The following is a 10,207-nucleotide window of genomic DNA, read 5'->3' on the forward strand; positions in this document are numbered from 1 at the left end:
AGGTGATGGTAAGAAATTTGCAGGCGAAAAAAAAGTGGAAAAAGAAACAAAAACTGAGGTTTATTATAAAGGAAATGAAAAGCAGTGAATAAAGTATTATAATAGGAAAAGCTTTCATGACCTTAAAGGCTAAGAAATGGGGAAAGCAGAGGAGGATATTGTTCAATTATTGTAGCATTTCCACAGGTTGGCAAACTTTTCTTGGGAAGGGACAGATAGTAAACGTTTTCGGATTTGTAAACCATGAAGGGGATCATTCACATGTTCTCTTTTTTGTTTGTTTTTTCCCCATTTTCTTTTCTGACAACTCTTTAAAAATGTAAAAACCATTCTTTGGCTGACTGGCCATTGTTTACCAACCCCTGGTAAAGTCTGCTGCTACGTTGTAGAAAAATTTGAAGAAAGATGATGTAATGAGTACCAAAATCAAACCCATTGCCATTGAGTCATTTCCAACTCATAGCGACTATGTAAGACAGAGTGGAACAATCCCATAGGGTTTCCAAGAAGTGGCTGGTGGATTCAAACTGCTGACCTTTTGGTTAGCAGCTTGAGCTTATAACACTGAGCAACCAGGGCTCTGTTGTAATGAATAGCTGAGCTTAAAAGCTGGCACATTAACTCTTTGGTGATAAGAGAAAGGAAGAGAATTAAAGAATGAGCAATAAGAGCCCTTGTCAAAACCACAAAAAAATGGAATTCTGGAAAACCCAGAGTTTAAATCCCAGACTTAATGACACATTCTTTCCACACATAGATGTCTTGGGACTTGTCTCTCACAAAAGCGGCAGGGAATTTGTTTGGCCAAGTTGTTTACGACTACTGGGAGACAATACTTCACGAGTCTCTTAGGTTTTTGCATATCTTTTGACTAAGCCACTCACTGCCCCCTTGCTCTGAACTATCTTTTCAAGGACACTTGTACAGTGAACATTCTTGTAAGACAAAGATAATGTCTCCTTCAGGGCCCCAGAGCAGGCATGCTTACTGCCTATTGTAAAATATCTGGATTCCCTAAACTCAGGGGTCTTCCCTAGTAACACAACCCACTGTATGAGCAAGTACCATCTGGCCCTCTCCATGCTGCAAAAAATGCTGTGAGTAATAAACTGTACTTCCTCTTTTACTCAGGAGTCTCATGTCTTCTGTAAACATCCATGAAACTGTAGCAGATTAACTTCTTAGCTTGCAATTAGGGGAAACAAATCTCAAACCTTTCATAATTTTTGACAACGACAGGCATGAAATGAAAACGAGGAAGTACAAACTACAGCAAGAGGACCAGAAAACATTATCTAAAAATTAAGTTAAAAAAAGCATTTAATGAAGTCTTTAAATGGGATGATATAACAAAGAAGGTAGAGAGAGATAGTAAACAGTGAGTTATTCAGCCTATGTGTGTGATTTGAGATTACAGGCTAAGAAACCCTATGGTGCAGTTCTACTTTGCCCTGTAGGATCACTGCAACTTGGACTCGACTCAAGGACATACAACAACACAATATCCCACTGCCAAAGCCCCCCTGCGTGTCTTGGCTGTCTACTGAAATTTTACCCACTATTCAAAGGGTTTCTGAAATATTACCTTACCTGGAAGTGACCTCTTCTTCAAAACCTAGTTATTTATATGGCCCAGTAATTTATATTGCCTTTTTATGTTGGTGGCGGAAAAAAAAAAAAAAAAAAAAAGATTTTTTTTTTTTTTTAATGTTGATGGCGTAGTGGTTAAGTGCTAAAGCTGCCAACGAAAGGTGTTCGAAACCGCCGGGTGTTCCTTGGAAACTCTATGGGGCAGTTCTACTTTGTCCTATAGGGTCGCTATGAGTCAGAATCAACTCGATGGCACTGTGTTTGTTTTTTTTTGGTTTATGTTGAGATAAACCCAGGTGGCATAGTGGTTAAGTGCTATGGCTCTTAACCAAGAGGCCAGCAGTTCAAATCTGCCAGGTGTTCCTTAGAAACTCTATGGGGCAGTTCTACTCTGTCCCATAGTGTCGCTATGAGTCTGAATCAACTCGAGGGCAGTGGGTTTATTTTTTTTGATTATGTTAAGACATTCTTTCTGTGGTAGTAATCTCACAGGCTTGTTGGCTTATCCTAAATGATAAATCCAAAAGCACCTAGCAAGTTGATCAATAAATCTGTTTTGTTTTGTTTTCATTTATTTAGCTATAACATTATGGTTATTTTTGTAAATAGATTGTAAGCTTTCTGAGAGCAATAATCCAATCTTATTTATCTTTGTATCCAAATTAAGTGCTTAATATTTAGTTATTAAATAAGTGAACTCCTTAAGGGAGCCATCTCTCCCCTGGATTAGTAATCTCTATTGCAATAACCCCTTGCACTAGCCTCTATCGTGTTATCCATCTAGCACACTGAATTGTAATCATCTTTATTTACTACATCGGTTAGGACTCTTGTTGCAAGGAACAGAAAATTTGACTCAAGTAAGATGAAACAAATGGAAATCTATGGACACTCCAGGAGTGTATATAGCTTCATTGATTCAAAGACTCAAGTGACATCATCAGGGCCCAGTCTCTTTCCAGCTTTTAACTGTGTTTTCCTTCACGCTATTTTCGTTCTTAGGCTTCATGTGATGGCAAGATGGCTGCCAACAGATTCATGCCTACATATTCCCAGGTTCAAGATCAGCATAAAAGAAGAGAAAGCTTGTTTCTCAATAGTCCCAGCAAAACTCCCTGGGTTGCATCTCTCCAGCTCAGGCCACATGCTCATCCTTGAGCCCATCACCGTAGGCATAGGGTGTGATGCCCAGGCCATATGGAGCCACGTGCCCCGCCAGGAGGTCAGTGGTGGAGTCAGACGCCTGATAACCATGGACTGAGGCAGGGAGAAGTGGTGCTCCCAAAAGGAAAACTGAGATCCAGGAGAAGGGGGAATGAGTGTTAGGTAGAAAATAGCATGTCTTTCTTTTTTTTTTTCTTATTTGTTTATTTATTATACTTTAGATGAAGGTTACAGAGCAAACTAGCTTTTCATTAAACAATTAATACACATATTGTTTTGTGACATCGGTTGCCAACTCCATGACATGACAACACTCTCCCCTTAGGGTCTCCATTACCAGGTTTCCTGACCCCTCCTGCCTTCTTGTCCTTGTGCCTGGGTTGGTATGCCCATTTAACCTCATTTTGTTTCCTGGGCCTGTCTAATCTTTGGCTGAAGGATGAACCACAAGAGTGACTTCATTACTGAGCTCAAACTGTGTCCAGGGGCCATACTCTCAGGGTTTCTCCCGTCTCTGTCAGGCCAGAAAGTCTGTTTTTTTTGTTTTTTGTTTTTTTTGAGTTAGAATTTTGTTCTACATTTTTCTCCAGCCCTGTCTGGGACCCTCTGTTGTGATCCCCATCAGAGCAGTCGGTGGTGGTAGCCAGGCACCATCTAGTTGTGCTGGACTCTGCCTGGTGAAGGCCGGGCAGTTGTGGTCCATTAGTTCTTTGGACTAATCTTTCCCTTGTGTCTTTGGTTTCTTCATTCTCCCTTGCTCCAAATGGGGTGATTCCAGTGGAATATCTTAGATAGCTGCAAATATCACCTGTCTTGATGCTTGTTTGTTGCTCCTGTATGACTGTTGACCTTTCAAGAACTAGGTTTCTCAGTTTATTTCCTGTGCCAAACAAGCTTCCTTAAATATTGTTGTGGTTGTGTGCCATCAAGTAGATTCCAAGTCATAGCGATAGGCACCAATAAGTGTGTACCTAATGAATGAATGCGGTACATGTGGATCTACCAATGAAGCCTGAGGAAGAGATTTCTGTTCCTGCTGTAACCAGAAGAGAGTGTCTGTAAAGGCCCCACTGGTTTCTGGGGTTTAAAAACAGCCTGCAGCCTCACAGCCTGAGCCAGGCTTGGAGGGAAATAGCCTTTCCCAGCAGGAACACACGGAAGCCTCGGTGAAATCGTGTATATTGACTTCAAGCTCAAGATCTATCTGGACATGGAGAAGTGGGGGAAAATGAAGATATAAACAAACGGGGAAGGTGTGGGTATAGGAATCCTACCCTAAATCTTTCTATTCTTTGCGTCAGCCAGAAAGTGGGAATTGCATTAGGTAGGTTACAGAACCACCTAGTGGTCAAAATGTATCCACGCCACATTAGTGTAGACTTCTACAATTAATGTATATAATGAACTCAATTCTTGTCACCCTGGGTCTTGGGAAATGGTGTGTTCTAGCCACTGAGGCATCCAGGTGCACCCTTCCCCCCCGCTTTTCCCCTTTGCTTCCACCTTTTCTCCTACTTTAGAGACTGCCACTGAGGGCAGAAGTTTTGGGTGGAATGAATCAGTTAAACTGACTTTTCATTTCTACTTTTGTTACCCAAATTGTTGGGGAGAAAAGGAGAGATGTTGACAGGAAAGAGAGGCTGAAAATTTTAGTAAAATTTTCAGTCCAACAGGCTCCGTTCATATTTATTAACTCCTAACCCATAAAATTATTAGAGTCTGTAAGAAAAAAAAAATACCCATTGCTGTTAAGTCAATTCTGACTCACAGGAACCCTATAGGACAGAGCAGAGCTGCCCCATAGACTGCCCAAGGAGAACCTGGTAGATTCGAACTGCCTACCTATTGGTTAGGAGCCATACACTTAACAACTACACCACTATGAGTGGCTTTCGATTTCTACTTTATAGATTGTTTGAATTGATTTACAATATACATTGCTTTTGCAATAATAATTAAAAAAGGATGATATATTTGAAACATGGTGCTGTGGCTTCATCAGGGAGACTTTCTCTGATTCTAGTCAACCTGTACTAATTCATCTACAAAGCTCCCATATATATTTTTAGGTGGACAACTGGCATTAGGGAAATAGACAGTGGCTTTGGCACTAAACGATGCTGAGTCAATTGGAAAGTTAACCCATTGGCTTCATTAGCCTGGAACTCCAATCTTCCCCAGGGTCTGACAGTATAAGACTCTAGGCCCGTGCCCCTCTTCCCCCAAGGGAGTTGATCCACTGCTGTGTTCGAAGGAAATATGGCAGCAGATGAAGGTGAGATGGTACTGACTTCTCTAGTGGTCACACAACCATGATTCAAAATGTACTGTGGTGGCCTAGAACCTGGGCTCTTTATCATGCTCTACATAAAGAGTCATAAGAGTTTTAGATCATAGTGTACATAATAAAGAGTCACTGATTTTTAAATAGGTGATATTTATAAAAATATTATCAAAGATGATGGATTGGAGCGGGAGAGACACTGGCTTTGGTGATATCAGTTAGGAGGCTGTTGTAATAATTCAGGTGCGACTGCTATTGCAATTACGATGACAGGAAAGAAATGGTGTCTCTTTGTCAACATCAAATCCCCAGTGGGCCCATTACAGTGCCTTGCATGGTGCAGAAAACTAATAAGCACTGGTCGAATGAATGTTTGTGCTACCTGGACGATTAACCACAGTATTATAGAGGAAGGGAGCACAGGAGATAAGAATACAGAAGATTTATTTGGTGCACAGATGTAAGAAGCTGCGGAGAGGGGAAACCAAATGATGACTCTGCAGTCTTGATGACTGGTAGAATGACAGTGAGAGAGAGATGGAGATGGAAGGAGACAGAGAAGAGAACATTGTGGAGGGGCAGCCTGCCAGAGGAGAAAAGGGAAAGAAGACGGGTTCCATTGTGCCTATGTTGAATTTGAGCTGGCAATGGGACATCTTAAAGAAATGTCCAGAAGGCATTGATAATAGGGATTTGAGCATGGGTGACAGGTCAGTGTTTCAGATATAGATTTGGGGGTCTCTAACTTTTTTTTTTAACATGGAAGTACCACCAGCCACCCGTCTGTCAGTTTGTCATACTGTGGTGGCTACTATGCTGCTGTGACGCTGCTATGCCACCAGTATTTCAAATACCAGCAGGGTCACCCATGGAGAACAGGTTTCAGCAGAGCTTCTAGACTAAGACAAACTAGGAATAAAGGCCTGGTGAACTTCTTCCAGAAATCAGTCAATGAAAATCTTATGGACAACAACAGAACATTGTCTGATGTAGTGCTGAAAAATGAACCCCCTAGTTTGGGAGGCACTATACAATAGCTGCAACAATGGATTCAAACATACCAATGATCATGAAGATGGCACAGAACCAGGCGATGTTTTGTTCTGTTATTCATAAGGTTGCCATGAGTTAGGTCACTATGAATTGGAGCTGACTTGATGGCAACTAACAACAACATCAACAACAACATGAAGGCCAGAGTTCAATCTGTAAGAGCAGATTAATTGCCTTGGAAGACAAGATATAAAAACAGAAAGCAGAGAGCTCAGAACTTCATTCTAGGGAGAATTTACTATTCTGGAAAGTGTTTTGGAACACCAAAGAAGCTTGCAGGTGATAAGCTTCCCCAATTGCCACTTGAACTCTTCTTTACTAAAGGTGCTAAGTGAAATTACTTGACATTTTAAATGTAGTTGACGCAGTGTGGTTCAAAGCTAGGCATAGAGTAGAAAATCCTTCTAAGATACACAGGAAGAATAAAATATTCCCATTTCTCAGTTGTGCTCTGCTCTAAAACTCTCTAAAGCCCCCAAAATCCAGGTACCTCAATAAATAGTTTGCAGCTGAAGTTTGTTCTCATTCTAGTCCATTTGTACATTTTTCCTTCTATTTTTGCTTTTGTCTCCACTTTGTAAAGAGGTTGTTTAAACCTGTGCACCAAATTCTTACAAAGCAACACAGCCACTAAGGCAAAATCAAAACGGAAGTCCAGTGCATTTACAACTTTGCTGAGAATCAGTGGGAGGGGAAACCAAAGGAGTGCTGTCCAGGTCAGTGACCTCTGAGCACTGGGAAAAGTTAGTTGGCAAGCCATGAGGGAACCAAGAGTGGCTTAGGCAATCATTTTAGTATCAAGGAATTATACCTTTAGCAGTAACCCCTCTTTACTTCCCTGCTTCCCAGCAGCCCTCTTCTTGTATATAAAGGAAAACAGTACCTTTCCAGATACAACAAGATATCTAGAAATAAGTGATTGGAAAGATGAGGAAGGAGAAGCTGAGCACAATGGCTGTCTCGGATAATGCTGAGGCACTGAACCACTTGTTGGAGGACATGTTGAAATAAACATATGTGACTTTTACTGACGGACAAGGAAACAATTTCTCTATAAAGATGTGTGTGTGTACGTTTGTGTATTTGTATGTGCGCATGTTACCAAAATAAGCTTGGATAGGTAAGTGGAAATACATTATCATTACCCGTTGATGCAAGTATGCTGGAACCAATATACTTTTTACTAAATAGCTATCACATTGAATCAGGACCCAGGTGTTTCCTTTCTGAAGAAAACTCCCAACAAAATTGAACAACACTGAAATCCACTGTCAACAATGAAAATACACTGACAGAAAAGCCCGGGGATTCTCAAATCAAATTCTTTAAGGCTTACAACACTGGAAATTCAGCTCATTAAAATACTGAAAAGGGGAGAAATTAAAAAGCAATCGTTTTAATTATCTTGTTTGTGTCAAGTTTAGCCAACTGCTACAACAATATCACTTGGCTTGTTCCACTGTAATTAATCCAGTAAGTATACAAAGTAAACAGATTAGAACTATATATAGCTCTGAAGCCAAAGCAGAAATGAAATATTGCCCAAGTACAATTACAATAAATATAGGCTTGTTGATATGCCTTCAAATTATGCTTTAGGGCTTTTAACCATTCATGTTGTTCAGCTGTATTAACTCCACAAGACAGAGGAAATTCCAACAACAGATTTCATCAAATTTGCTCTCAGATGTGCATATCAAATTGAGTAAGCAGGCACTTGTCTTATTCGAGCCACATCTGATAAATCTCATTAAAGATACATTAACGAATATTCAAATGCCAAATGCACTTTTTTTTTTTTTATAATAACTTTTATTAAGCTTCAAGTGAACGTTTACAAATCCAATCAGTCTGTCACATATAAGTTTACATACATCTCACTCCCTACTCCCACTTACTCTCCCCGTCTTGAGTCAGCCCTTTCAGTCTCTCCTTTCTTGACAATTTTGCCGGCTTCCCTCTCTCTCTATCCTCCCATCCCCCCTCCAGGCAAGAGTTGCCAACACAATCTCAAGTGTCCACCTGATATAATTAGCTCACTCTTCATCAGCTTCTCTCTCCCACCCGCTGACCAGTCCCTTTCATTTCTGAAGAGTTGTCTTCGGGGATGGTTCCTGTCCTGTGTCAGCTGAAGGTCTGGGGAGCATGGCCGCCGGGATTCCTCCAGTCTCAGTCAGACCATTAAGTTTGGTCTTGTTATGAGAATTTGGGGTCTGCATCCCACTGATCTCCTGCTCCCTCAGGGGTCCTCTGCTGAGCTCCCTGTCAGGGCAGTCATCGATTGTGGCCGGGCACCAACTAGTTCTTCTGGTCTCAGGATGATGTAGGTCTCTGGTTCATGTGGCCCTTTCTGTCTCTTGGGCTCTTAGTTGTCATGTGGGCTTGGTGTTCTTCATTTTCCTTTGCTCCAGGTGGGTTGAGACCAATTGCTGCATCTTAGATGGCTGCTTGTTAGCATTTAAGACCCCAGACGCCACATTTCGAAGTGGGATGCAGAATGATTTCATAATAGAATTATTTTGCCAATTGACTTAGAAGTCCCCGCAAACCATGTTCCCCAGACCCCCGCGCTTGCTCCGCTGACCTTTGAAGCATTCATTTTATCCCGGAAACTTCTTTGCTTTTGGTCCAGTCCAATTGAGCTGACCTTCCATGTATTGAGTGTTGTCTTTCCCTTCACCTAAAGCAGTTCTTATCTACTGATTAATCAATAAAAAACCCTCTCCCACCCTCCCTCCCTCCCCCCCTCGTAACCACAAAAGTATGTGTTCTTCTCAGGTTTACTATTTCTCAAGATCTTATAATAGTGGTCTTATACAATATTTGTCCTTTTGCCTCTGACTAATTTCGCTCAGCATAATGCCTTCCAGGTTCCTCCATGTTATGAAATGTTTCAGAGATTCGTCACTGTTCTTTATCGATGCGTAGTATTCCATTGTGTGAATATACCACAATTTATTTACCCATTCATCCGTTGATGGACACCTTGGTTGCTTCCAACTTTTTGCTATTGTAAACAGAGCTGCAATAAACATGGGTGTGCATATATCTGTTTGTATGAAGGCTCTTGTATCTCTAGGGTATATTCCTAGGAGTGGGATTTCTGGGTTGTATGGTAGTTCTATTTCTAACTGTTTAAGATAACGCCAGATAGATTTCCAAAGTGGTTGTACCATTTTACATTCCCACCAGCAGTGTATGAGAGTTCCAATCTCTCCGCAGCCTCTCCAACATTTATTATTTTGTGTTTTTTGGATTAATGCCAGCCTTGCTGGTGTGAGATGGAATCTCATCGTAGTTTTAATTTGCATTTCTCTAATGGCTAATGATCGAGAGCATTTTCTCATGTATCTGTTGGCTGCCTGAATATCTTCTTTAGTGAAATGTGTGTTCATATCCTTTGCCCACTTCTTGATTGGGTTGTTTGTCTTTTTGTGGTTGAGTTTTGACAGAATCATGTAGATTTTAGAGATCAGGCGCTGGTCGGAGATGTCATAGCTGAAAATTCTTTCCCAATCTGTAGGTGGTCTTTTTACTCTTTTGGTGAAGTCTTTAGATGAGCATAGGTGTTTGATTTTTAGGAGCTCCCAGTTATCGGGTTTCTCTTCATCATTTTTGGTAATGTTTTGTATTCTGTTTATACCTTGTATTAGGGCTCCTAGGGTTGTCCCAATTTTTTCTTCCATGATCTTTATCGTTTTAGTCTTTATGTTTAGGTCTTTGATCCACTTGGAGTTAGTTTTTGTGCATGGTGTGAGGTATGGGTCCTGTTTCATTTTTTTGCAAATGGATATCCAGTTATGCCAGCACCATTTGTTAAAAAGGCTATCTTTTCCCCAGTTAATTGACACTGGTCCTTTGTCAAATATCAGCTGCTCATACGTGGATGGATCTATGTCTGGGTTCTCAATTCTGTTCCATTGGTCTATGTGTCTGTTGTTGTACCAATACCAGGCTGTTTTGACTACTGTGGCTGTATAATAGTTTCTGAAGTCAGGTAAGGTGAGGCCTCCCACTTTCTTCTTCTTTTTCAGTAGTGCTTTGCTTATCCGGGGCTTCTTTCCGTTCCATATGAAATTGGTGATTTGTTTCTCTATCCCCTTAAAATATGACATT

The sequence above is a fragment of the Elephas maximus genome, chromosome 2, assembly GCF_024166365.1.
Source record: "Elephas maximus indicus isolate mEleMax1 chromosome 2, mEleMax1 primary haplotype, whole genome shotgun sequence".
Classification (NCBI taxonomy): Eukaryota; Metazoa; Chordata; class Mammalia; order Proboscidea; family Elephantidae; genus Elephas; species Elephas maximus.